We start from the raw sequence: 25036 nt of genomic DNA on the forward strand, positions 1-25036 counted from the left end.
TGGACTCCCGTTAAGAAGACATGCTGTCAACCTCTAGATCCCTCACATGCCTGCACTTTTCGGCTTGCTGCTGCTGCAATCCACGCGTTTTAGATCTGCATAACTCCACCTCTTTTAGCACAGTACCCTCAACCCCCGGCTGTTCCCACCCGCCTCAACACCGTTGGAAGGGAGGAGAACCAATTAAGGCGGGGGGGGGGGGAACGAGCAGCTGTCTACCCTTAGCAGGAGGGTTGCTGATTAATTACCTCTCCTGCTGCTGCTGCTGGCTGTCCAGCAGCAGACTGAAGGTGGCTGCTGCTGTGCGCAGGTATATAAAGGCTCAGAGCCTATTATGACACGCGCAGCCAGCGTTCCATTGCCACATTCCGTCTACTGCAGGCGGGATACCTGGATGGCTGAATGTCACTGAGAAGCTCACAGAGACCGCCATAAGCAACAGTTTAAAAGAATGCCACAGACTAATCAACCAAACTTTTTGGGTTGGTTTCTCTTTTATAGTCTGCAGGCATTAAATGAAAGAAGTCAGTGTTCCAGCAGAGGGAGACAACGTTTCAGAAAAGGCATTGTAGCAAACCAAAAAAGAAATTTTAAGCGCAGCAGAGTAACCAGCTCACATACCTGTTAGCTCAGGTGAGTTTAAAAGGCTGCTGTTGATAACAAGGGCATTTGCTAAATAGATGGTGTGTGTGCAACAATATACTGAAAGGTCAATTATATTGTGCAGCTTATCTCACCACCTGTAGTTATTTAGGTGAAAGCTCCAAAATGCTTGCCTAATATGTCTGTTTATCCAAAAGGAAGTATAGAGGGAGAGCTAGATAGATAGCATTGCATTACATTACATTACATGGCAATGCAATGCACAGTTGCTGAAGTTGAACCAAAATGAGCTTGTCATCTGGCTTCTGCAACTTTTAACATGAAAAATCCAATGAGGAGAAGAAAAGCAAAGCCAAAGAGTCCATCCCAAAATCCGACAAACAAGCAAAATGAACAAAAAGCATTGAATTCAATTCTTTCTGATTTTAGAAACTGCATTAAAGAAGGGGTGCACCGGTCCTGGAGATACTGCAATACCAGGTCAATGCGTGGAGTGGACAGAGCAAGCTCTTTTTCCATCTCCCTGTTCTAAAAATCCATTTAATATATGGTCCCCAGATAGGGGACGTATCAGATATTAAACTGATAAGAACAGATACTACACTTGATCTTAGCCAAAAGGCCGAGAAGCGATAACCAGAATTGGTTTCCGACTACGGTGCCACCCAAGGATTCTGAAAAGTCCATTTGTGGAGATGGCCACCTGGACTCCCGTTAAGAAGACATGCTGTCAACCTCTAGATCCCTCACATGCCTGCACTTTTCGGCTTGCTGCTGCTGCAATCCACGCGTTTTAGATCTGCATAACTCCACCTCTTTTAGCACAGTACCCTCAACCCCCGGCTGTTCCCACCCGCCTCAACACCGTTGGAAGGGAGGAGAACCAATTAAGGCGGGGGGGGGGGTGGAACGAGCAGCTGTCTACCCTTAGCAGGAGGGTTGCTGATTAATTACCTCTCCTGCTGCTGCTGCTGCTGGCTGTCCAGCAGCAGACTGAAGGTGGCTGCTGCTGTGCGCAGGTATATAAAGGCTCAGAGCCTATTATGACACGCGCAGCCAGCGTTCCATTGCCACATTCCGTCTACTGCAGGCGGGATACCTGGATGGCTGAATGTCACTGAGAAGCTCACAGAGACCGCCATAAGCAACAGTTTAAAAGAATGCCACAGACTAATCAACCAAACTTTTTGGGTTGGTTTCTCTTTTATAGTCTGCAGGCATTAAATGAAAGAAGTCAGTGTTCCAGCAGAGGGAGACAACGTTTCAGAAAAGGCATTGTAGCAAACCAAAAAAGAAATTTTAAGCGCAGCAGAGTAACCAGCTCACATACCTGTTAGCTCAGGTGAGTTTAAAAGGCTGCTGTTGATAACAAGGGCATTTGCTAAATAGATGGTGTGTGTGCAACAATATACTGAAAGGTCAATTATATTGTGCAGCTTATCTCACCACCTGTAGTTATTTAGGTGAAAGCTCCAAAATGCTTGCCTAATATGTCTGTTTATCCAAAAGGAAGTATAGAGGGAGAGCTAGATAGATAGCATTGCATTACATTACATTACATGGCAATGCAATGCACAGTTGCTGAAGTTGAACCAAAATGAGCTTGTCATCTGGCTTCTGCAACTTTTAACATGAAAAATCCAATGAGGAGAAGAAAAGCAAAGCCAAAGAGTCCATCCCAAAATCCGACAAACAAGCAAAATGAACAAAAAGCATTGAATTCAATTCTTTCTGATTTTAGAAACTGCATTAAAGAAGGGGTGCACCGGTCCTGGAGATACTGCAATACCAGGTCAATGCGTGGAGTGGACAGAGCAAGCTCTTTTTCCATCTCCCTGTTCTAAAAATCCATTTAATATATGGTCCCCAGATAGGGGACGTATCAGATATTAAACTGATAAGAACAGATACTACACTTGATCTTAGCCAAAAGGCCGAGAAGCGATAACCAGAATTGGTTTCCGACTACGGTGCCACCCAAGGATTCTGAAAAGTCCATTTGTGGAGATGGCCACCTGGACTCCCGTTAAGAAGACATGCTGTCAACCTCTAGATCCCTCACATGCCTGCACTTTTCGGCTTGCTGCTGCTGCAATCCACGCGTTTTAGATCTGCATAACTCCACCTCTTTTAGCACAGTACCCTCAACCCCCGGCTGTTCCCACCCGCCTCAACACCGTTGGAAGGGAGGAGAACCAATTAAGGCGGGGGGGGGGTGGAACGAGCAGCTGTCTACCCTTAGCAGGAGGGTTGCTGATTAATTACCTCTCCTGCTGCTGCTGCTGCTGCTGGCTGTCCAGCAGCAGACTGAAGGTGGCTGCTGCTGTGCGCAGGTATATAAAGGCTCAGAGCCTATTATGACACGCGCAGCCAGCGTTCCATTGCCACATTCCGTCTACTGCAGGCGGGATACCTGGATGGCTGAATGTCACTGAGAAGCTCACAGAGACCGCCATAAGCAACAGTTTAAAAGAATGCCACAGACTAATCAACCAAACTTTTTGGGTTGGTTTCTCTTTTATAGTCTGCAGGCATTAAATGAAAGAAGTCAGTGTTCCAGCAGAGGGAGACAACGTTTCAGAAAAGGCATTGTAGCAAACCAAAAAAGAAATTTTAAGCGCAGCAGAGTAACCAGCTCACATACCTGTTAGCTCAGGTGAGTTTAAAAGGCTGCTGTTGATAACAAGGGCATTTGCTAAATAGATGGTGTGTGTGCAACAATATACTGAAAGGTCAATTATATTGTGCAGCTTATCTCACCACCTGTAGTTATTTAGGTGAAAGCTCCAAAATGCTTGCCTAATATGTCTGTTTATCCAAAAGGAAGTATAGAGGGAGAGCTAGATAGATAGCATTGCATTACATTACATTACATGGCAATGCAATGCACAGTTGCTGAAGTTGAACCAAAATGAGCTTGTCATCTGGCTTCTGCAACTTTTAACATGAAAAATCCAATGAGGAGAAGAAAAGCAAAGCCAAAGAGTCCATCCCAAAATCCGACAAACAAGCAAAATGAACAAAAAGCATTGAATTCAATTCTTTCTGATTTTAGAAACTGCATTAAAGAAGGGGTGCACCGGTCCTGGAGATACTGCAATACCAGGTCAATGCGTGGAGTGGACAGAGCAAGCTCTTTTTCCATCTCCCTGTTCTAAAAATCCATTTAATATATGGTCCCCAGATAGGGGACGTATCAGATATTAAACTGATAAGAACAGATACTACACTTGATCTTAGCCAAAAGGCCGAGAAGCGATAACCAGAATTGGTTTCCGACTACGGTGCCACCCAAGGATTCTGAAAAGTCCATTTGTGGAGATGGCCACCTGGACTCCCGTTAAGAAGACATGCTGTCAACCTCTAGATCCCTCACATGCCTGCACTTTTCGGCTTGCTGCTGCTGCAATCCACGCGTTTTAGATCTGCATAACTCCACCTCTTTTAGCACAGTACCCTCAACCCCCGGCTGTTCCCACCCGCCTCAACACCGTTGGAAGGGAGGAGAACCAATTAAGGCAGGGGGGGGGGTGGAACGAGCAGCTGTCTACCCTTAGCAGGAGGGTTGCTGATTAATTACCTCTCCTGCTGCTGCTGCTGCTGGCTGTCCAGCAGCAGACTGAAGGTGGCTGCTGCTGTGCGCAGGTATATAAAGGCTCAGAGCCTATTATGACACGCGCAGCCAGCGTTCCATTGCCACATTCCGTCTACTGCAGGCGGGATACCTGGATGGCTGAATGTCACTGAGAAGCTCACAGAGACCGCCATAAGCAACAGTTTAAAAGAATGCCACAGACTAATCAACCAAACTTTTTGGGTTGGTTTCTCTTTTATAGTCTGCAGGCATTAAATGAAAGAGGTCAGTGTTCCAGCAGAGGGAGACAACGTTTCAGAAAAGGCATTGTAGCAAACCAAAAAAGAAATTTTAAGCGCAGCAGAGTAACCAGCTCACATACCTGTTAGCTCAGGTGAGTTTAAAAGGCTGCTGTTGATAACAAGGGCATTTGCTAAATAGATGGTGTGTGTGCAACAATATACTGAAAGGTCAATTATATTGTGCAGCTTATCTCACCACCTGTAGTTATTTAGGTGAAAGCTCCAAAATGCTTGCCTAATATGTCTGTTTATCCAAAAGGAAGTATAGAGGGAGAGCTAGATAGATAGCATTGCATTACATTACATTACATGGCAATGCAATGCACAGTTGCTGAAGTTGAACCAAAATGAGCTTGTCATCTGGCTTCTGCAACTTTTAACATGAAAAATCCAATGAGGAGAAGAAAAGCAAAGCCAAAGAGTCCATCCCAAAATCCGACAAACAAGCAAAATGAACAAAAAGCATTGAATTCAATTCTTTCTGATTTTAGAAACTGCATTAAAGAAGGGGTGCACCGGTCCTGGAGATACTGCAATACCAGGTCAATGCGTGGAGTGGACAGAGCAAGCTCTTTTTCCATCTCCCTGTTCTAAAAATCCATTTAATATATGGTCCCCAGATAGGGGACGTATCAGATATTAAACTGATAAGAACAGATACTACACTTGATCTTAGCCAAAAGGCCGAGAAGCGATAACCAGAATTGGTTTCCGACTACGGTGCCACCCAAGGATTCTGAAAAGTCCATTTGTGGAGATGGCCACCTGGACTCCCGTTAAGAAGACATGCTGTCAACCTCTAGATCCCTCACATGCCTGCACTTTTCGGCTTGCTGCTGCTGCAATCCACGCGTTTTAGATCTGCATAACTCCACCTCTTTTAGCACAGTACCCTCAACCCCCGGCTGTTCCCACCCGCCTCAACACCGTTGGAAGGGAGGAGAACCAATTAAGGCGGGGGGGGGGGTGGAACGAGCAGCTGTCTACCCTTAGCAGGAGGGTTGCTGATTAATTACCTCTCCTGCTGCTGCTGCTGCTGGCTGTCCAGCAGCAGACTGAAGGTGGCTGCTGCTGTGCGCAGGTATATAAAGGCTCAGAGCCTATTATGACACGCGCAGCCAGCGTTCCATTGCCACATTCCGTCTACTGCAGGCGGGATACCTGGATGGCTGAATGTCACTGAGAAGCTCACAGAGACCGCCATAAGCAACAGTTTAAAAGAATGCCACAGACTAATCAACCAAACTTTTTGGGTTGGTTTCTCTTTTATAGTCTGCAGGCATTAAATGAAAGAAGTCAGTGTTCCAGCAGAGGGAGACAACGTTTCAGAAAAGGCATTGTAGCAAACCAAAAAAGAAATTTTAAGCGCAGCAGAGTAACCAGCTCACATACCTGTTAGCTCAGGTGAGTTTAAAAGGCTGCTGTTGATAACAAGGGCATTTGCTAAATAGATGGTGTGTGTGCAACAATATACTGAAAGGTCAATTATATTGTGCAGCTTATCTCACCACCTGTAGTTATTTAGGTGAAAGCTCCAAAATGCTTGCCTAATATGTCTGTTTATCCAAAAGGAAGTATAGAGGGAGAGCTAGATAGATAGCATTGCATTACATTACATTACATGGCAATGCAATGCACAGTTGCTGAAGTTGAACCAAAATGAGCTTGTCATCTGGCTTCTGCAACTTTTAACATGAAAAATCCAATGAGGAGAAGAAAAGCAAAGCCAAAGAGTCCATCCCAAAATCCGACAAACAAGCAAAATGAACAAAAAGCATTGAATTCAATTCTTTCTGATTTTAGAAACTGCATTAAAGAAGGGGTGCACCGGTCCTGGAGATACTGCAATACCAGGTCAATGCGTGGAGTGGACAGAGCAAGCTCTTTTTCCATCTCCCTGTTCTAAAAATCCATTTAATATATGGTCCCCAGATAGGGGACGTATCAGATATTAAACTGATAAGAACAGATACTACACTTGATCTTAGCCAAAAGGCCGAGAAGCGATAACCAGAATTGGTTTCCGACTACGGTGCCACCCAAGGATTCTGAAAAGTCCATTTGTGGAGATGGCCACCTGGACTCCCGTTAAGAAGACATGCTGTCAACCTCTAGATCCCTCACATGCCTGCACTTTTCGGCTTGCTGCTGCTGCAATCCAAGCGTTTTAGATCTGCATAACTCCACCTCTTTTAGCACAGTACCCTCAACCCCCGGCTGTTCCCACCCGCCTCAACACCGTTGGAAGGGAGGAGAACCAATTAAGGCGGGGGGGGGGTGGAACGAGCAGCTGTCTACCCTTAGCAGGAGGGTTGCTGATTAATTACCTCTCCTGCTGCTGCTGCTGCTGGCTGTCCAGCAGCAGACTGAAGGTGGCTGCTGCTGTGCGCAGGTATATAAAGGCTCAGAGCCTATTATGACACGCGCAGCCAGCGTTCCATTGCCACATTCCGTCTACTGCAGGCGGGATACCTGGATGGCTGAATGTCACTGAGAAGCTCACAGAGACCGCCATAAGCAACAGTTTAAAAGAATGCCACAGACTAATCAACCAAACTTTTTGGGTTGGTTTCTCTTTTATAGTCTGCAGGCATTAAATGAAAGAAGTCAGTGTTCCAGCAGAGGGAGACAACGTTTCAGAAAAGGCATTGTAGCAAACCAAAAAAGAAATTTTAAGCGCAGCAGAGTAACCAGCTCACATACCTGTTAGCTCAGGTGAGTTTAAAAGGCTGCTGTTGATAACAAGGGCATTTGCTAAATAGATGGTGTGTGTGCAACAATATACTGAAAGGTCAATTATATTGTGCAGCTTATCTCACCACCTGTAGTTATTTAGGTGAAAGCTCCAAAATGCTTGCCTAATATGTCTGTTTATCCAAAAGGAAGTATAGAGGGAGAGCTAGATAGATAGCATTGCATTACATTACATTACATGGCAATGCAATGCACAGTTGCTGAAGTTGAACCAAAATGAGCTTGTCATCTGGCTTCTGCAACTTTTAACATGAAAAATCCAATGAGGAGAAGAAAAGCAAAGCCAAAGAGTCCATCCCAAAATCCGACAAACAAGCAAAATGAACAAAAAGCATTGAATTCAATTCTTTCTGATTTTAGAAACTGCATTAAAGAAGGGGTGCACCGGTCCTGGAGATACTGCAATACCAGGTCAATGCGTGGAGTGGACAGAGCAAGCTCTTTTTCCATCTCCCTGTTCTAAAAATCCATTTAATATATGGTCCCCAGATAGGGGACGTATCAGATATTAAACTGATAAGAACAGATACTACACTTGATCTTAGCCAAAAGGCCGAGAAGCGATAACCAGAATTGGTTTCCGACTACGGTGCCACCCAAGGATTCTGAAAAGTCCATTTGTGGAGATGGCCACCTGGACTCCCGTTAAGAAGACATGCTGTCAACCTCTAGATCCCTCACATGCCTGCACTTTTCGGCTTGCTGCTGCTGCAATCCAAGCGTTTTAGATCTGCATAACTCCACCTCTTTTAGCACAGTACCCTCAACCCCCGGCTGTTCCCACCCGCCTCAACACCGTTGGAAGGGAGGAGAACCAATTAAGGCGGGGGGGGGGTGGAACGAGCAGCTGTCTACCCTTAGCAGGAGGGTTGCTGATTAATTACCTCTCCTGCTGCTGCTGCTGCTGGCTGTCCAGCAGCAGACTGAAGGTGGCTGCTGCTGTGCGCAGGTATATAAAGGCTCAGAGCCTATTATGACACGCGCAGCCAGCGTTCCATTGCCACATTCCGTCTACTGCAGGCGGGATACCTGGATGGCTGAATGTCACTGAGAAGCTCACAGAGACCGCCATAAGCAACAGTTTAAAAGAATGCCACAGACTAATCAACCAAACTTTTTGGGTTGGTTTCTCTTTTATAGTCTGCAGGCATTAAATGAAAGAAGTCAGTGTTCCAGCAGAGGGAGACAACGTTTCAGAAAAGGCATTGTAGCAAACCAAAAAAGAAATTTTAAGCGCAGCAGAGTAACCAGCTCACATACCTGTTAGCTCAGGTGAGTTTAAAAGGCTGCTGTTGATAACAAGGGCATTTGCTAAATAGATGGTGTGTGTGCAACAATATACTGAAAGGTCAATTATATTGTGCAGCTTATCTCACCACCTGTAGTTATTTAGGTGAAAGCTCCAAAATGCTTGCCTAATATGTCTGTTTATCCAAAAGGAAGTATAGAGGGAGAGCTAGATAGATAGCATTGCATTACATTACATTACATGGCAATGCAATGCACAGTTGCTGAAGTTGAACCAAAATGAGCTTGTCATCTGGCTTCTGCAACTTTTAACATGAAAAATCCAATGAGGAGAAGAAAAGCAAAGCCAAAGAGTCCATCCCAAAATCCGACAAACAAGCAAAATGAACAAAAAGCATTGAATTCAATTCTTTCTGATTTTAGAAACTGCATTAAAGAAGGGGTGCACCGGTCCTGGAGATACTGCAATACCAGGTCAATGCGTGGAGTGGACAGAGCAAGCTCTTTTTCCATCTCCCTGTTCTAAAAATCCATTTAATATATGGTCCCCAGATAGGGGACGTATCAGATATTAAACTGATAAGAACAGATACTACACTTGATCTTAGCCAAAAGGCCGAGAAGCGATAACCAGAATTGGTTTCCGACTATGGTGCCACCCAAGGATTCTGAAAAGTCCATTTGTGGAGATGGCCACCTGGACTCCCGTTAAGAAGACATGCTGTCAACCTCTAGATCCCTCACATGCCTGCACTTTTCGGCTTGCTGCTGCTGCAATCCACGCGTTTTAGATCTGCATAACTCCACCTCTTTTAGCACAGTACCCTCAACCCCCGGCTGTTCCCACCCGCCTCAACACCGTTGGAAGGGAGGAGAACCAATTAAGGCGGGGGGGGGTGGAACGAGCAGCTGTCTACCCTTAGCAGGAGGGTTGCTGATTAATTACCTCTCCTGCTGCTGCTGCTGCTGGCTGTCCAGCAGCAGACTGAAGGTGGCTGCTGCTGTGCGCAGGTATATAAAGGCTCAGAGCCTATTATGACACGCGCAGCCAGCGTTCCATTGCCACATTCCGTCTACTGCAGGCGGGATACCTGGATGGCTGAATGTCACTGAGAAGCTCACAGAGACCGCCATAAGCAACAGTTTAAAAGAATGCCACAGACTAATCAACCAAACTTTTTGGGTTGGTTTCTCTTTTATAGTCTGCAGGCATTAAATGAAAGAAGTCAGTGTTCCAGCAGAGGGAGACAACGTTTCAGAAAAGGCATTGTAGCAAACCAAAAAAGAAATTTTAAGCGCAGCAGAGTAACCAGCTCACATACCTGTTAGCTCAGGTGAGTTTAAAAGGCTGCTGTTGATAACAAGGGCATTTGCTAAATAGATGGTGTGTGTGCAACAATATACTGAAAGGTCAATTATATTGTGCAGCTTATCTCACCACCTGTAGTTATTTAGGTGAAAGCTCCAAAATGCTTGCCTAATATGTCTGTTTATCCAAAAGGAAGTATAGAGGGAGAGCTAGATAGATAGCATTGCATTACATTACATTACATGGCAATGCAATGCACAGTTGCTGAAGTTGAACCAAAATGAGCTTGTCATCTGGCTTCTGCAACTTTTAACATGAAAAATCCAATGAGGAGAAGAAAAGCAAAGCCAAAGAGTCCATCCCAAAATCCGACAAACAAGCAAAATGAACAAAAAGCATTGAATTCAATTCTTTCTGATTTTAGAAACTGCATTAAAGAAGGGGTGCACCGGTCCTGGAGATACTGCAATACCAGGTCAATGCGTGGAGTGGACAGAGCAAGCTCTTTTTCCATCTCCCTGTTCTAAAAATCCATTTAATATATGGTCCCCAGATAGGGGACGTATCAGATATTAAACTGATAAGAACAGATTTTTTTTTTTATTTTTTTTTATCGAAAGCCCGAATTCGTGTACAAAACCCGAGTGCGCTTAAAAAAGTGACAAGTGCCACAAAAAAAGTGCACTAGGATGCTGGTCTTCTTGAAACCCTCTCCAAAAGGAGAAGGGTCCCCCAAACCATTCCCCGTCCCTCCGAGCCAAAAGGCCACAGCGAGGAACAGGGACAAAAAGCCACCTCCAGCCGAAGCCAGAGGCGACCCAATCTTACCCCCAGCACCTGCCCGAGTTCTCACCCGAGCAAGGCACTGGGAGCCAAAGACTGTGCTCCCCTCCCGGAAGAGGGGAGCCAACAACGCTCTCCTCCCAAAAGAGGAGAGCCAGGGGGGTTCAGGGGGGAGCGGAACCTGATGGCCACACACTCCCCCCCTAGACCTGCCAAGAGAGGAACCCGTAAGGGAACCGCATCCCGGCAAAATCCTAGTAGGACGTGACACACGTGAATAAGTGGACACACAGTGACAAAGAAATTAAATAAATAGTGAAGGTTTCACAGTATAATACTGCCCGGACCTTCGACCGGGAATTGAAAAATTCCCCATCCTAAGGCCAGAAGGCCCGGAATAAGGGTGTGTGCGAAGAAAGAAAATTTGAAGTGCTTGTGCAAATGTGCCATAAACTCAAGTGGGGTTCCCAATCCCAGTGAGTTAAGGCACCCCAGGGTCACCACTCCTGGGGCACTTCACACTTCGGGCTTTCGATCTTCCCCGGCCCAATGGCGTCGATCCTGGGGGGCCATGCTTTCCACCAGATGACTATATTAGCCACCTGGCGTACTAACAAGCGCCTAAACCCCAGTGTGCATAATGTATCAATCTACTAGGGCGGCCAACATCCAAAACCGCCTTTTCGAAAGATACTACACTTGATCTTAGCCAAAAGGCCGAGAAGCGATAACCAGAATTGGTTTCCGACTACGGTGCCACCCAAGGATTCTGAAAAGTCCATTTGTGGAGATGGCCACCTGGACTCCCGTTAAGAAGACATGCTGTCAACCTCTAGATCCCTCACATGCCTGCACTTTTCGGCTTGCTGCTGCTGCAATCCACGCGTTTTAGATCTGCATAACTCCACCTCTTTTAGCACAGTACCCTCAACCCCCGGCTGTTCCCACCCGCCTCAACACCGTTGGAAGGCAGGAGAACCAATTAAGGCGGGGGGGGGTGGAACGAGCAGCTGTCTACCCTTAGCAGGAGGGTTGCAGATTAATTACCTCTCCTGCTGCTGCTGCTGCTGGCTGTCCAGCAGCAGACTGAAGGTGGCTGCTGCTGTGCGCAGGTATATAAAGGCTCAGAGCCTATTATGACACGCGCAGCCAGCGTTCCATTGCCACATTCCGTCTACTGCAGGCGGGATACCTGGATGGCTGAATGTCACTGAGAAGCTCACAGAGACCGCCATAAGCAACAGTTTAAAAGAATGCCACAGACTAATCAACCAAACTTTTTGGGTTGGTTTCTCTTTTATAGTCTGCAGGCATTAAATGAAAGAAGTCAGTGTTCCAGCAGAGGGAGACAACGTTTCAGAAAAGGCATTGTAGCAAACCAAAAAAGAAATTTTAAGCGCAGCAGAGTAACCAGCTCACATACCTGTTAGCTCAGGTGAGTTTAAAAGGCTGCTGTTGATAACAAGGGCATTTGCTAAATAGATGGTGTGTGTGCAACAATATACTGAAAGGTCAATTATATTGTGCAGCTTATCTCACCACCTGTAGTTATTTAGGTGAAAGCTCCAAAATGCTTGCCTAATATGTCTGTTTATCCAAAAGGAAGTATAGAGGGAGAGCTAGATAGATAGCATTGCATTACATTACATTACATGGCAATGCAATGCACAGTTGCTGAAGTTGAACCAAAATGAGCTTGTCATCTGGCTTCTGCAACTTTTAACATGAAAAATCCAATGAGGAGAAGAAAAGCAAAGCCAAAGAGTCCATCCCAAAATCCGACAAACAAGCAAAATGAACAAAAAGCATTGAATTCAATTCTTTCTGATTTTAGAAACTGCATTAAAGAAGGGGTGCACCGGTCCTGGAGATACTGCAATACCAGGTCAATGCGTGGAGTGGACAGAGCAAGCTCTTTTTCCATCTCCCTGTTCTAAAAATCCATTTAATATATGGTCCCCAGATAGGGGACGTATCAGATATTAAACTAATAAGAACAGATACTACACTTGATCTTAGCCAAAAGGCCGAGAAGCGATAACCAGAATTGGTTTCCGACTACGGTGCCACCCAAGGATTCTGAAAAGTCCATTTGTGGAGATGGCCACCTGGACTCCCGTTAAGAAGACATGCTGTCAACCTCTAGATCCCTCACATGCCTGCACTTTTCGGCTTGCTGCTGCTGCAATCCACGCGTTTTAGATCTGCATAATTCCACCTCTTTTAGCACAGTACCCTCAACCCCCGGCTGTTCCCACCCGCCTCAACACCGTTGGAAGGGAGGAGAACCAATTAAGGCGGGGGGGGGTGGAACGAGCAGCTGTCTACCCTTAGCAGGAGGGTTGCTGATTAATTACCTCTCCTGCTGCTGCTGCTGCTGGCTGTCCAGCAGCAGACTGAAGGTGGCTGCTGCTGTGCGCAGGTATATAAAGGCTCAGAGCCTATTATGACACGCGCAGCCAGCGTTCCATTGCCACATTCCGTCTACTGCAGGCGGGATACCTGGATGGCTGAATGTCACTGAGAAGCTCACAGAGACCGCCATAAGCAACAGTTTAAAAGAATGCCACAGACTAATCAACCAAACTTTTTGGGTTGGTTTCTCTTTTATAGTCTGCAGGCATTAAATGAAAGAAGTCAGTGTTCCAGCAGAGGGAGACAACGTTTCAGAAAAGGCATTGTAGCAAACCAAAAAAGAAATTTTAAGCGCAGCAGAGTAACCAGCTCACATACCTGTTAGCTCAGGTGAGTTTAAAAGGCTGCTGTTGATAACAAGGGCATTTGCTAAATAGATGGTGTGTGTGCAACAATATACTGAAAGGTCAATTATATTGTGCAGCTTATCTCACCACCTGTAGTTATTTAGGTGAAAGCTCCAAAATGCTTGCCTAATATGTCTGTTTATCCAAAAGGAAGTATAGAGGGAGAGCTAGATAGATAGCATTGCATTACATTACATTACATGGCAATGCAATGCACAGTTGCTGAAGTTGAACCAAAATGAGCTTGTCATCTGGCTTCTGCAACTTTTAACATGAAAAATCCAATGAGGAGAAGAAAAGCAAAGCCAAAGAGTCCATCCCAAAATCCGACAAACAAGCAAAATGAACAAAAAGCATTGAATTCAATTCTTTCTGATTTTAGAAACTGCATTAAAGAAGGGGTGCACCGGTCCTGGAGATACTGCAATACCAGGTCAATGCGTGGAGTGGACAGAGCAAGCTCTTTTTCCATCTCCCTGTTCTAAAAATCCATTTAATATATGGTCCCCAGATAGGGGACGTATCAGATATTAAACTGATAAGAACAGATACTACACTTGATCTTAGCCAAAAGGCCGAGAAGCGATAACCAGAATTGGTTTCCGACTACGGTGCCACCCAAGGATTCTGAAAAGTCCATTTGTGGAGATGGCCACCTGGACTCCCGTTAAGAAGACATGCTGTCAACCTCTAGATCCCTCACATGCCTGCACTTTTCGGCTTGCTGCTGCTGCAATCCACGCGTTTTAGATCTGCATAACTCCACCTCTTTTAGCACAGTACCCTCAACCCCCGGCTGATCCCACCCGCCTCAACACCGTTGGAAGGGAGGAGAACCAATTAAGGCGGGGGGGGGGGTGGAACGAGCAGCTGTCTACCCTTAGCAGGAGGGTTGCTGATTAATTACCTCTCCTGCTGCTGCTGCTGCTGGCTGTCCAGCAGCAGACTGAAGGTGGCTGCTGCTGTGCGCAGGTATATAAAGGCTCAGAGCCTATTATGACACGCGCAGCCAGCGTTCCATTGCCACATTCCGTCTACTGCAGGCGGGATACCTGGATGGCTGAATGTCACTGAGAAGCTCACAGAGACCGCCATAAGCAACAGTTTAAAAGAATGCCACAGACTAATCAACCAAACTTTTTGGGTTGGTTTCTCTTTTATAGTCTGCAGGCATTAAATGAAAGAAGTCAGTGTTCCAGCAGAGGGAGACAACGTTTCAGAAAAGGCATTGTAGCAAACCAAAAAAGAAATTTTAAGCGCAGCAGAGTAACCAGCTCACATACCTGTTAGCTCAGGTGAGTTTAAAAGGCTGCTGTTGATAACAAGGGCATTTGCTAAATAGATGGTGTGTGTGCAACAATATACTGAAAGGTCAATTATATTGTGCAGCTTATCTCACCACCTGTAGTTATTTAGGTGAAAGCTCCAAAATGCTTGCCTAATATGTCTGTTTATCCAAAAGGAAGTATAGAGGGAGAGCTAGATAGATAGCATTGCATTACATTACATTACATGGCAATGCAATGCACAGTTGCTGAAGTTGAACCAAAATGAGCTTGTCATCTGGCTTCTGCAACTTTTAACATGAAAAATCCAATGAGGAGAAGAAAAGCAAAGCCAAAGAGTCCATCCCAAAATCCGACAAACAAGCAAAATGAACAAAAAGCATTGAATTCAATTCTTTCTGATTTTAGAAACTGCATTAAAGAAGGGGTGCACCGGTCCTGGAGATACTGCAATACCAGGTCAATGCGTGGAGTGGACAGAGCAAGCTCTTTTTCCATCTCCCTGTTCTAAAAATCCATTTAATATATGGTCCCCAGATAGGGGACGTATCAGATATTAAACTGATAAGAACAGATACTACACTTGATCTTAGCCAAAAGGCCGAGAAGCGATAACCAGAATTGGTTTCCGACTACGGTGCCACCCAAGGATTCTGAAAAGTCCATTTGTGGAGATGGCCACCTGGACTCCCGTTAAGAAGACATGCTGTCAACCTCTAGATCCCTCACATGCCTGCACTTTTCGGCTTGCTGCTGCTGCAATCCACGCGTTTTAGATCTGCATAACTCCACCTCTTTTAGCACAGTACCCTCAACCCCCGGCTGTTCCCACCCGCCTCAACACCGTTGGAAGGGAGGAGAACCAATTAAGGCGGGGGGGGGGGGTGGAACGAGCAGCTGTCTACCCTTAGCAGGAGGGTTGCTGATTAATTACCTCTCCTGCTGCTGCTGCTGCTGGCAGACTGAAGGTGGCTGCTGCTGTGCGCAGGTATATAAAGGCTCAGAGCCTATTATGACACGCGCAGCCAGCGTTCCATTGCCACATTCCGTCTACTGCAGGCGGGATACCTGGATGGCTGAATGTCACTGAGAAGCTCACAGAGACCGCCATAAGCAACAGTTTAAAAGAATGCCACAGACTAATCAACCAAACTTTTTGGGGTTGGTTCTCTTTTATAGTCTGCAGGCATTAAATGAAAGAAGTCAGTGTTCCAGCAGAGGGAGACAACGTTTCAGAAAAGGCATTGTAGCAAACCAAAAAAGAAATTTTAAGCGCAGCAGAGTAACCAGCTCACATACCTGTTAGCTCAGGTGAGTTTAAAAGGCTGCTGTTGATAACAAGGGCATTTGCTAAATAGATGGTGTGTGTGCAACAATATACTGAAAGGTCAATTATATTGTGCAGCTTATCTCACCACCTGTAGTTATTTAGGTGAAAGCTCCAAAATGCTTGCCTAATATGTCTGTTTATCCAAAAGGAAGTATAGAGGGAGAGCTAGATAGATAGCATTGCATTACATTACATTACATGGCAATGCAATGCACAGTTGCTGAAGTTGAACCAAAATGAGCTTGTCATCTGGCTTCTGCAACTTTTAACATGAAAAATCCAATGAGGAGAAGAAAAGCAAAGCCAAAGAGTCCATCACAAAATCCGACAAACAAGCAAAATGAACAAAAAGCATTGAATTCAATTCTTTCTGATTTTAGAAACTGCATTAAAGAAGGGGTGCACCGGTCCTGGAGATACTGCAATACCAGGTCAATGCGTGGAGTGGACAGAGCAAGCTCTTTTTCCATCTCCCTGTTCTAAAAATCCATTTAATATATGGTCCCCAGATAGGGGACGTATCAGATATTAAACTGATAAGAACAGATACTACACTTGATCTTAGCCAAAAGGCCGAGAAGCGATAACCAGAATTGGTTTCCGACTATGGTGCCACCCAAGGATTCTGAAAAATCCATTTGTGGAGATGGCCACCTGGACTCCCGTTAAGAAGACATGCTGTCAACCTCTAGATCCCTCACATGCCTGCACTTTTCGGCTTGCTGCTGCTGCAATCCACGCGTTTTAGATCTGCATAACTCCACCTCTTTTAGCACAGTACCCTCAACCCCCGGCTGTTCCCACCCGCCTCAACACCGTTGGAAGGGAGGAGAACCAATTAAGGCGGGGGGGGGGGGGGTGGAACGAGCAGCTGTCTACCCTTAGCAGGAGGGTTGCTGATTAATTACCTCTCCTGCTGCTGCTGCTGCTGGCTGTCCAGCAGCAGACTGAAGGTGGCTGCTGCTGTGCGCAGGTATATAAAGGCTCAGAGCCTATTATGACACGCGCAGCCAGCGTTCCATTGCCACATTCCGTCTACTGCAGGCGGGATACCTGGATGGCTGAATGTCACTGAGAAGCTCACAGAGACCGCCATAAGCAACAGTTTAAAAGAATGCCACAGACTAATCAACCAAACTTTTTGGGTTGGTTTCTCTTTTATAGTCTGCAGGCATTAAATGAAAGAAGTCAGTGTTCCAGCAGAGGGAGACAACGTTTCAGAAAAGGCATTGTAGCAAACCAAAAAAGAAATTTTAAGCGCAGCAGAGTAACCAGCTCACATACCTGTTAGCTCAGGTGAGTTTAAAAGGCTGCTGTTGATAACAAGGGCATTTGCTAAATAGATGGTGTGTGTGCAACAATATACTGAAAGGTCAATTATATTGTGCAGCTTATCTCACCACCTGTAGTTATTTAGGTGAAAGCTCCAAAATGCTTGCCTAATATGTCTGTTTATCCAAAAGGAAGTATAGAGGGAGAGCTAGATAGATAGCATTGCATTACATTACATTACATGGCAATGCAATGCACAGTTGCTGAAGTTGAACCAAAATGAGCTTGTCATCTGGCTTCTGCAACTTTTAACATGAAAAATCCAATGAGGAGAAGAAAAGCAAAGCCAAAGAGTCCATCCCAAAATCCGACAAACAAGCAAAATGAACAAAAAGCATTGAATTCAATTCTTTCTGATTTTAGAAACTGCATTAAAGAAGGGGTGCACCGGTCCTGGAGATACTGCAATACCAGGTCAATGCGTGGAGTGGACAGAGCAAGCTCTTTTTCCATCTCCCTGTTCTAAAAATCCATTTAATATATGGTCCCCAGATAGGGGACGTATCAGATATTAAACTGGTAAGAACAGATACTACACTTGATCTTAGCCAAAAGGCCGAGAAGCGATAACCAGAATTGGTTTCCGACTACGGTGCCACCCAAGGATTCTGAAAAGTCCATTTGTGGAGATGGCCACCTGGACTCCCGTTAAGAAGACATGCTGTCAACCTCTAGATCCCTCACATGCCTGCACTTTTCGGCTTGCTGCTGCTGCAATCCACGCGTTTTAGATCTGCATAACTGCACCTCTTTTAGCACAGTACCCTCAACCCCCGGCTGTTCCCACCCGCCTCAACACCGTTGGAAGGGAGGAGAACCAATTAAGGCGGGGGGGGGGTGGAACGAGCAGCTGTCTACCCTTAGCAGGAGGGTTGCTGATTAATTACCTCTCCTGCTGCTGCTGCTGCTGGCTGTCCAGCAGCAGACTGAAGGTGGCTGCTGCTGTGCGCAGGTATATAAAGGCTCAGAGCCTATTATGACACGCGCAGCCAGCGTTCCATTGCCACATTCCGTCTACTGCAGGCGGGATACCTGGATGGCTGAATGTCACTGAGAAGCTCACAGAGACCGCCATAAGCAACATTTTAAAAGAATGCCACAGACTAATCAACCAAACTTTTTGGGGTTGGTTTCTCTTTTATAGTCTGCAGGCATTAAATGAAAGAAGTCAGTGTTCCAGCAGAGGGAGACAACGTTTCAGAAAAGGCATTGTAGCAAACCAAAAAAGAAATTTTAAGCGCAGCAGAGTAACCAGCTCACATACCTGTTAGCTCAGGTGAGTTTAAAAGGCTGCTGTTGATAACAAGGGCATTTGCTAAATAGATGGTGTGTGTGCAACAATATACTGAAAGGTCAATTATATTGTGCAGCTTATCTCACCACCTGTAGTTACTTAGGTGAAAGCTCCAAAATGCTTGCCTAATATGTCTGTTTATCCAAAAGGAAGTATAGAGGGAGAACTAGATAGATAGCATTGCATTACATTACATTACATGGCAATGCAATGCACAGTTGCTGAAGTTGAACCAAAATGAGCTTGTCATCTGGCTTCTGCAACTTTTAACATGAAAAATCCAATGAGAAGAAGAAAAGCAAAGCCAAAGAGTCCATCCCAAAATCCGACAAACAAGCAAAATGAACAAAAAGCATTGAATTCAATTCTTTCTGATTTTAGAAACTGCATTAAAGAAGGGGTGCACCGGTCCTGGAGATACTGCAATACCAGGTCAATGCGTGGAGTGGACAGAGCAAGCTCTTTTTCCATCTCCCTGTTCTAAAAATCCATTTAATATATGGTCCCCAGATAGGGGACGTATCAGATATTAAACTGATAAGAACAGATACTACACTTGATCTTAGCCAAAAGGCCGAGAAGCGATAACCAGAATTGGTTTCCGACTACGGTGCCACCCAAGGATTCTGAAAAGTCCATTTGTGGAGATGGCCACCTGGACTCCCGTTAAGAAGACATGCTGTCAACCTCTAGATCCCTCACATGCCTTCACTTTTCGGCTTGCTGCTGCTGCAATCCACGCGTTTTAGATCTGCATAACTCCACCTCTTTTAGCACAGTACCCTCAACCCCCGGCTGATCCCACCCGCCTCAACACCGTTGGAAGGGAGGAGAACCAATTAAGGCGGGGGGGGGGTGGAACGAGCAGCTGTCTACCCTTAGCAGGAGGGTTGCTGATTAATTACCTCTCCTGCTGCTGCTGCTGCTGGCTGTCCAGCAGCAGACTGAAGGTGGCTGCTGCTGTGCGCAGGTATATAAAGGCTCAGAGCCTATTATGACACGCGCAGCCAGCGTTCCATTGCCACATTCCGTCTACTGCAGGCGGGATACCTGGATGGCTGAATGTCACTGAGAAGCTCACAGAGACCGCCATAAGCAACAGTTTAAAAGAATGCCACAGACTAATCAACCAAACTTTTTGGGGTTGGTTTCTCTTTTATAGTCTGCAGGCATTAAATGAAAGAAGTCAGTGTTCCAGCAGAGGGAGACAACGTTTCAGAAAAGGCATTGTAGCAAACCAAAAAAGAAATTTTAAGCGCAGCAGAGTAACCAGCTCACATACCTGTTAGCTCAGGTGAGTTTAAAAGGCTGCTGTTGATAACAAGGGCATTTGCTAAATAGATGGTGTGTGTGCAACAATATACTGAAAGGTCAATTATATTGTGCAGCTTATCTCACCACCTGTAGTTATTTAGGTGAAAGCTCCAAAATGCTTGCCTAATATGTCTGTTTATCCAAAAGGAAGTATAGAGGGAGAGCTAGATAGATAGCATTGCATTACATTACATTACATGGCAATGCAATGCACAGTTGCTGAAGTTGAACCAAAATGAGCTTGTCATCTGGCTTCTGCAACTTTTAACATGAAAAATCCAATGAGGAGAAGAAAAGCAAAGCCAAAGAGTCCATCCCAAAATCCGACAAACAAGCAAAATGAACAAATAGCATTGAATTCAATTCTTTCTGATTTTAGAAACTGCATTAAAGAAGGGGTGCACCGGTCCTGGAGATACTGCAATACCAGGTCAATGCGTGGAGTGGACAGAGCAAGCTCTTTTTCCATCTCCCTGTTCTAAAAATCCATTTAATATATGGTCCCCAGATAGGGGACGTATCAGATATTAAACTGATAAGAACAGATACTACACTTGATCTTAGCCAAAAGGCCGAGAAGCGATAACCAGAATTGGTTTCCGACTACGGTGCCACCCAAGGATTCTGAAAAGTCCATTTGTGGAGATGGCCACCTGGACTCCCGTTAAGAAGACATGCTGTCAACCTCTAGATCCCTCACATGCCTGCACTTTTCGGCTTGCTGCTGCTGCAATCCACGCGTTTTAGATCTGCATAACTCCACCTCTTTTAGCACAGTACCCTCAACCCCCGGCTGTTCCCACCCGCCTCAACACCGTTGGAAGGGAGGAGAACCAATTAAGGCGGGGGGGGGGGGGTGGAACGAGCAGCTGTCTACCCTTAGCAGGAGGGTTGCTGATTAATTACCTCTCCTGCTGCTGCTGCTGCTGGCTGTCCAGCAGCAGACTGAAGGTGGCTGCTGCTGTGCGCAGGTATATAAAGGCTCAGAGCCTATTATGACACGCGCAGCCAGCGTTCCATTGCCACATTCCGTCTACTGCAGGCGGGATACCTGGATGGCTGAATGTCACTGAGAAGCTCACAGAGACCGCCATAAGCAACAGTTTAAAAGAATGCCACAGACTAATCAACCAAACTTTTTGGGTTGGTTTCTCTTTTATAGTCTGCAGGCATTAAATGAAAGAAGTCAGTGTTCCAGCAGAGGGAGACAACGTTTCAGAAAAGGCATTGTAGCAAACCAAAAAAGAAATTTTAAGCGCAGCAGAGTAACCAGCTCACATACCTGTTAGCTCAGGTGAGTTTAAAAGGCTGCTGTTGATAACAAGGGCATTTGCTAAATAGATGGTGTGTGTGCAACAATATACTGAAAGGTCAATTATATTGTGCAGCTTATCTCACCACCTGTAGTTATTTAGGTGAAAGCTCCAAAATGCTTGCCTAATATGTCTGTTTATCCAAAAGGAAGTATAGAGGGAGAGCTAGATAGATAGCATTGCATTACATTACATTACATGGCAATGCAATGCACAGTTGCTGAAGTTGAACCAAAATGAGCTTGTCATCTGGCTTCTGCAACTTTTAACATGAAAAATCCAATGAGGAGAAGAAAAGCAAAGCCAAAGAGTCCATCCCAAAATCCGACAAACAAGCAAAATGAACAAAAAGCATTGAATTCAATTCTTTCTGATTTTAGAAACTGCATTAAAGAAGGGGTGCACCGGTCCTGGAGATACTGCAATACCAGGTCAATGCGTGGAGTGGACAGAGCAAGCTCTTTTTCCATCTCCCTGTTCTAAAAATCCATTTAATATATGGTCCCCAGATAGGGGACGCATCAGATATTAAACTGATAAGAACAGATACTACACTTGATCTTAGCCAAAAGGCCGAGAAGCGATAACCAGAATTGGTTTCCGACTACGGTGCCACCCAAGGATTCTGAAAAGTCCATTTGTGGAGATGGCCACCTGGACTCCCGTTAAGAAGACATGCTGTCAACCTCTAGATCCCTCACATGCCTGCACTTTTCGGCTTGCTGCTGCTGCAATCCACGCGTTTTAGATCTGCATAACTCCACCTCTTTTAGCACAGTACCCTCAACCCCTGGCTGTTCCCACCCGCCTCAACACCGTTGGAAGGGAGGAGAACCAATTAAGGCGGGGGGGGGGGTGGAACGAGCAGCTGTCTACCCTTAGCAGGAGGGTTGCTGATTAATTACCTCTCCTGCTGCTGCTGCTGCTGGCTGTCCAGCAGCAGACTGAAGGTGGCTGCTGCTGTGCGCAGGTATATAAAGGCTCAGAGCCTATTATGACACGCGCAGCCAGCGTTCCATTGCCACATTCCGTCTACTGCAGGCGGGATACCTGGATGGCTGAATGTCACTGAGAAGCTCACAGAGACCGCCATAAGCAACAGTTTAAAAGAATGCCACAGACTAATCAACCAAACTTTTTGGGTTGGTTTCTCTTTTATAGTCTGCAGGCATTAAATGAAAGAAGTCAGTGTTCCAGCAGAGGGAGACAACGTTTCAGAAAAGGCATTGTAGCAAACCAAAAAAGAAATTTTAAGCGCAGCAGAGTAACCAGCTCACATACCTGTTAGCTCAGGTGAGTTTAAAAGGCTGCTGTTGATAACAAGGGCATTTGCTAAATAGATGGTGTGTGTGCAACAATATACTGAAAGGTCAATTATATTGTGCAGCTTATCTCACCACCTGTAGTTATTTAGGTGAAAGCTCCAAAATGCTTGCCTAATATGTCTGTTTATCCAAAAGGAAGTATAGAGGGAGAGCTAGATAGATAGCATTGCATTACATTACATTACATGGCAATGCAATGCACAGTTGCTGAAGTTGAACCAAAATGAGCTTGTCATCTGGCTTCTGCAACTTTTAACATGAAAAATCCAATGAGGAGAAGAAAAGCAAAGCCAAAGAGTCCATCCCAAAATCCGACAAACAAGCAAAATGAACAAAAAGCATTGAATTCAATTCTTTCTGATTTTAGAAACTGCATTAAAGAAGGGGTGCACCGGTCCTGGAGATACTGCAATACCAGGTCAATGCGTGGAGTGGACAGAGCAAGCTCTTTTTCCATCTCCCTGTTCTAAAAATCCATTTAATATATGGTCCCCAGATAGGGGACGTATCAGATATTAAACTGATAAGAACAGATACTACACTTGATCTTAGCCAAAAGGCCGAGAAGCGATAACCAGAATTGGTTTCCGACTACGGTGCCACCCAAGGATTCTGAAAAGTCCATTTGTGGAGATGGCCACCTGGACTCCCGTTAAGAAGACATGCTGTCAACCTCTAGATCCCTCACATGCCTGCACTTTTCGGCTTGCTGCTGCTGCAATCCACGCGTTTTAGATCTGCATAACTCCACCTCTTTTAGCACAGTACCCTCAACCCCCGGCTGTTCCCACCCGCCTCAACACCGTTGGAAGGGAGGAGAACCAATTAAGGCGGGGGGGGGGGTGGAACGAGCAGCTGTCTACCCTTAGCAGGAGGGTTGCTGATTAATTACCTCTCCTGCTGCTGCTGCTGCTGGCTGTCCAGCAGCAGACTGAAGGTGGCTGCTGCTGTGCGCAGGTATATAAAGGCTCAGAGCCTATTATGACACGCGCAGCCAGCGTTCCATTGCCACATTCCGTCTACTGCAGGCGGGATACCTGGATGGCTGAATGTCACTGAGAAGCTCACAGAGACCGCCATAAGCAACAGTTTAAAAGAATGCCACAAACTAATCAACCAAACTTTTTGGGTTGGTTTCTCTTTTATAGTCTGCAGGCATTAAATTAAAGAAGTCAGTGTTCCAGCAGAGGGAGACAACGTTTCAGAAAAGGCATTGTAGCAAACCAAAAAAGAAATTTTAAGCGCAGCAGAGTAACCAGCTCACATACCTGTTAGCTCAGGTGAGTTTAAAAGGCTGCTGTTGATAACAAGGGCATTTGCTAAATAGATGGTGTGTGTGCAACAATATACTGAAAGGTCAATTATATTGTGCAGCTTATCTCACCACCTGTAGTTATTTAGGTGAAAGCTCCAAAATGCTTGCCTAATATGTCTGTTTATCCAAAAGGAAGTATAGAGGGAGAGCTAGATAGATAGCATTGCATTACATTACATTACATGGCAATGCAATGCACAGTTGCTGAAGTTGAACCAAAATGAGCTTGTCATCTGGCTTCTGCAACTTTTAACATGAAAAATCCAATGAGGAGAAGAAAAGCAAAGCCAAAGAGTCCATCCCAAAATCCGACAAACAAGCAAAATGAACAAAAAGCATTGAATTCAATTCTTTCTGATTTTAGAAACTGCATTAAAGAAGGGGTGCACCGGTCCTGGAGATACTGCAATACCAGGTCAATGCGTGGAGTGGACAGAGCAAGCTCTTTTTCCATCTCCCTGTTCTAAAAATCCATTTAATATATGGTCCCCAGATAGGGGACGTATCAGATATTAAACTGATAAGAACAGTTACTACACTTGATCTTAGCCAAAAGGCCGAGAAGCGATAACCAGAATTGGTTTCCGACTACGGTGCCACCCAAGGATTCTGAAAAGTCCATTTGTGGAGATGGCCACCTGGACTCCCGTTAAGAAGACATGCTGTCAACCTCTAGATCCCTCACATGCCTGCACTTTTCGGCTTGCTGCTGCTGCAATCCACGCGTTTTAGATCTGCATAACTCCACCTCTTTTAGCACAGTACCCTCAATCCCCGGCTGTTCCCACCCGCCTCAACACCGTTGGAAGGGAGGAGAACCAATTAAGGCGGGGGGGGGGGGGGGAACGAGCAGCTGTCTACCCTTAGCAGGAGGGTTGCTGATTAATTACCTCTCCTGCTGCTGCTGCTGCTGGCTGTCCAGCAGCAGACTGAAGGTGGCTGCTGCTGTGCGCAGGTATATAAAGGCTCAGAGCCTATTATGACACGCGCAGCCAGCGTTCCATTGCCACATTCCGTCTACTGCAGGCGGGATACCTGGATGGCTGAATGTCACTGAGAAGCTCACAGAGACCGCCATAAGCAACAGTTTAAAAGAATGCCACAGACTAATCAACCAAACTTTTTGGGTTGGTTTCTCTTTTATAGTCTGCAGGCATTAAATGAAAGAAGTCAGTGTTCCAGCAGAGGGAGA

The 25036-nt window shown here is 45.5% G+C and overlaps 18 non-coding genes and 1 pseudogene across 18 annotated transcripts; all 19 read right to left on the reverse strand.

The window, feature by feature from the left end:
- Nucleotides 1-1046: 1046 nt before the first annotated feature.
- On the reverse strand, nucleotides 1047-1237 carry LOC141186606 (U2 spliceosomal RNA). The gene has a single exon (XR_012260868.1). It is a non-coding gene; the product is annotated as a U2 spliceosomal RNA (small nuclear RNA).
- Nucleotides 1238-2358: 1121 nt separating this feature from the next.
- LOC141186607 (U2 spliceosomal RNA) lies at nucleotides 2359-2549 on the reverse strand. Its single transcript, XR_012260869.1, has one exon. It is a non-coding gene; the product is annotated as a U2 spliceosomal RNA (small nuclear RNA).
- Nucleotides 2550-3672: 1123 nt separating this feature from the next.
- On the reverse strand, nucleotides 3673-3863 carry LOC141186608 (U2 spliceosomal RNA). Its single transcript, XR_012260870.1, has one exon. It is a non-coding gene; the product is annotated as a U2 spliceosomal RNA (small nuclear RNA).
- A 1121-nt stretch (nucleotides 3864-4984) lies between these two features.
- On the reverse strand, nucleotides 4985-5175 carry LOC141186609 (U2 spliceosomal RNA). The gene has a single exon (XR_012260871.1). It is a non-coding gene; the product is annotated as a U2 spliceosomal RNA (small nuclear RNA).
- A 1121-nt stretch (nucleotides 5176-6296) lies between these two features.
- LOC141186610 (U2 spliceosomal RNA) lies at nucleotides 6297-6487 on the reverse strand. Its single transcript, XR_012260872.1, has one exon. It is a non-coding gene; the product is annotated as a U2 spliceosomal RNA (small nuclear RNA).
- A 1120-nt stretch (nucleotides 6488-7607) lies between these two features.
- Nucleotides 7608-7798, reverse strand: LOC141186611 (U2 spliceosomal RNA). The gene has a single exon (XR_012260873.1). It is a non-coding gene; the product is annotated as a U2 spliceosomal RNA (small nuclear RNA).
- Nucleotides 7799-8918: 1120 nt separating this feature from the next.
- LOC141186612 (U2 spliceosomal RNA) lies at nucleotides 8919-9109 on the reverse strand. Its single transcript, XR_012260874.1, has one exon. It is a non-coding gene; the product is annotated as a U2 spliceosomal RNA (small nuclear RNA).
- Nucleotides 9110-10228: 1119 nt separating this feature from the next.
- LOC141185860 (U2 spliceosomal RNA) lies at nucleotides 10229-10416 on the reverse strand. The gene has a single exon (XR_012260460.1). It is a non-coding gene; the product is annotated as a U2 spliceosomal RNA (small nuclear RNA).
- A 794-nt stretch (nucleotides 10417-11210) lies between these two features.
- Nucleotides 11211-11302, reverse strand: LOC141186200 (U2 spliceosomal RNA; annotated as a pseudogene).
- A 1119-nt stretch (nucleotides 11303-12421) lies between these two features.
- Nucleotides 12422-12612, reverse strand: LOC141184724 (U2 spliceosomal RNA). Its single transcript, XR_012259452.1, has one exon. It is a non-coding gene; the product is annotated as a U2 spliceosomal RNA (small nuclear RNA).
- A 1119-nt stretch (nucleotides 12613-13731) lies between these two features.
- Nucleotides 13732-13922, reverse strand: LOC141186613 (U2 spliceosomal RNA). Its single transcript, XR_012260875.1, has one exon. It is a non-coding gene; the product is annotated as a U2 spliceosomal RNA (small nuclear RNA).
- A 1121-nt stretch (nucleotides 13923-15043) lies between these two features.
- LOC141186615 (U2 spliceosomal RNA) lies at nucleotides 15044-15234 on the reverse strand. Its single transcript, XR_012260876.1, has one exon. It is a non-coding gene; the product is annotated as a U2 spliceosomal RNA (small nuclear RNA).
- Nucleotides 15235-16345: 1111 nt separating this feature from the next.
- Nucleotides 16346-16536, reverse strand: LOC141186616 (U2 spliceosomal RNA). Its single transcript, XR_012260877.1, has one exon. It is a non-coding gene; the product is annotated as a U2 spliceosomal RNA (small nuclear RNA).
- A 1124-nt stretch (nucleotides 16537-17660) lies between these two features.
- LOC141185058 (U2 spliceosomal RNA) lies at nucleotides 17661-17851 on the reverse strand. The gene has a single exon (XR_012259755.1). It is a non-coding gene; the product is annotated as a U2 spliceosomal RNA (small nuclear RNA).
- Nucleotides 17852-18972: 1121 nt separating this feature from the next.
- Nucleotides 18973-19163, reverse strand: LOC141186618 (U2 spliceosomal RNA). The gene has a single exon (XR_012260879.1). It is a non-coding gene; the product is annotated as a U2 spliceosomal RNA (small nuclear RNA).
- Nucleotides 19164-20284: 1121 nt separating this feature from the next.
- LOC141186619 (U2 spliceosomal RNA) lies at nucleotides 20285-20475 on the reverse strand. The gene has a single exon (XR_012260880.1). It is a non-coding gene; the product is annotated as a U2 spliceosomal RNA (small nuclear RNA).
- Nucleotides 20476-21598: 1123 nt separating this feature from the next.
- LOC141184719 (U2 spliceosomal RNA) lies at nucleotides 21599-21789 on the reverse strand. The gene has a single exon (XR_012259447.1). It is a non-coding gene; the product is annotated as a U2 spliceosomal RNA (small nuclear RNA).
- Nucleotides 21790-22910: 1121 nt separating this feature from the next.
- Nucleotides 22911-23101, reverse strand: LOC141186620 (U2 spliceosomal RNA). Its single transcript, XR_012260881.1, has one exon. It is a non-coding gene; the product is annotated as a U2 spliceosomal RNA (small nuclear RNA).
- A 1121-nt stretch (nucleotides 23102-24222) lies between these two features.
- LOC141184563 (U2 spliceosomal RNA) lies at nucleotides 24223-24413 on the reverse strand. Its single transcript, XR_012259306.1, has one exon. It is a non-coding gene; the product is annotated as a U2 spliceosomal RNA (small nuclear RNA).
- Nucleotides 24414-25036: the final 623 nt, after the last annotated feature.

This window comes from Phyllobates terribilis, unplaced genomic scaffold (genome assembly GCF_046119375.1).
Source record: "Phyllobates terribilis strain yellow unplaced genomic scaffold, ASM4611937v1 Scaffold_40__1_contigs__length_11209783, whole genome shotgun sequence".
In the NCBI taxonomy this organism is placed as follows: Eukaryota; Metazoa; Chordata; class Amphibia; order Anura; family Dendrobatidae; genus Phyllobates; species Phyllobates terribilis.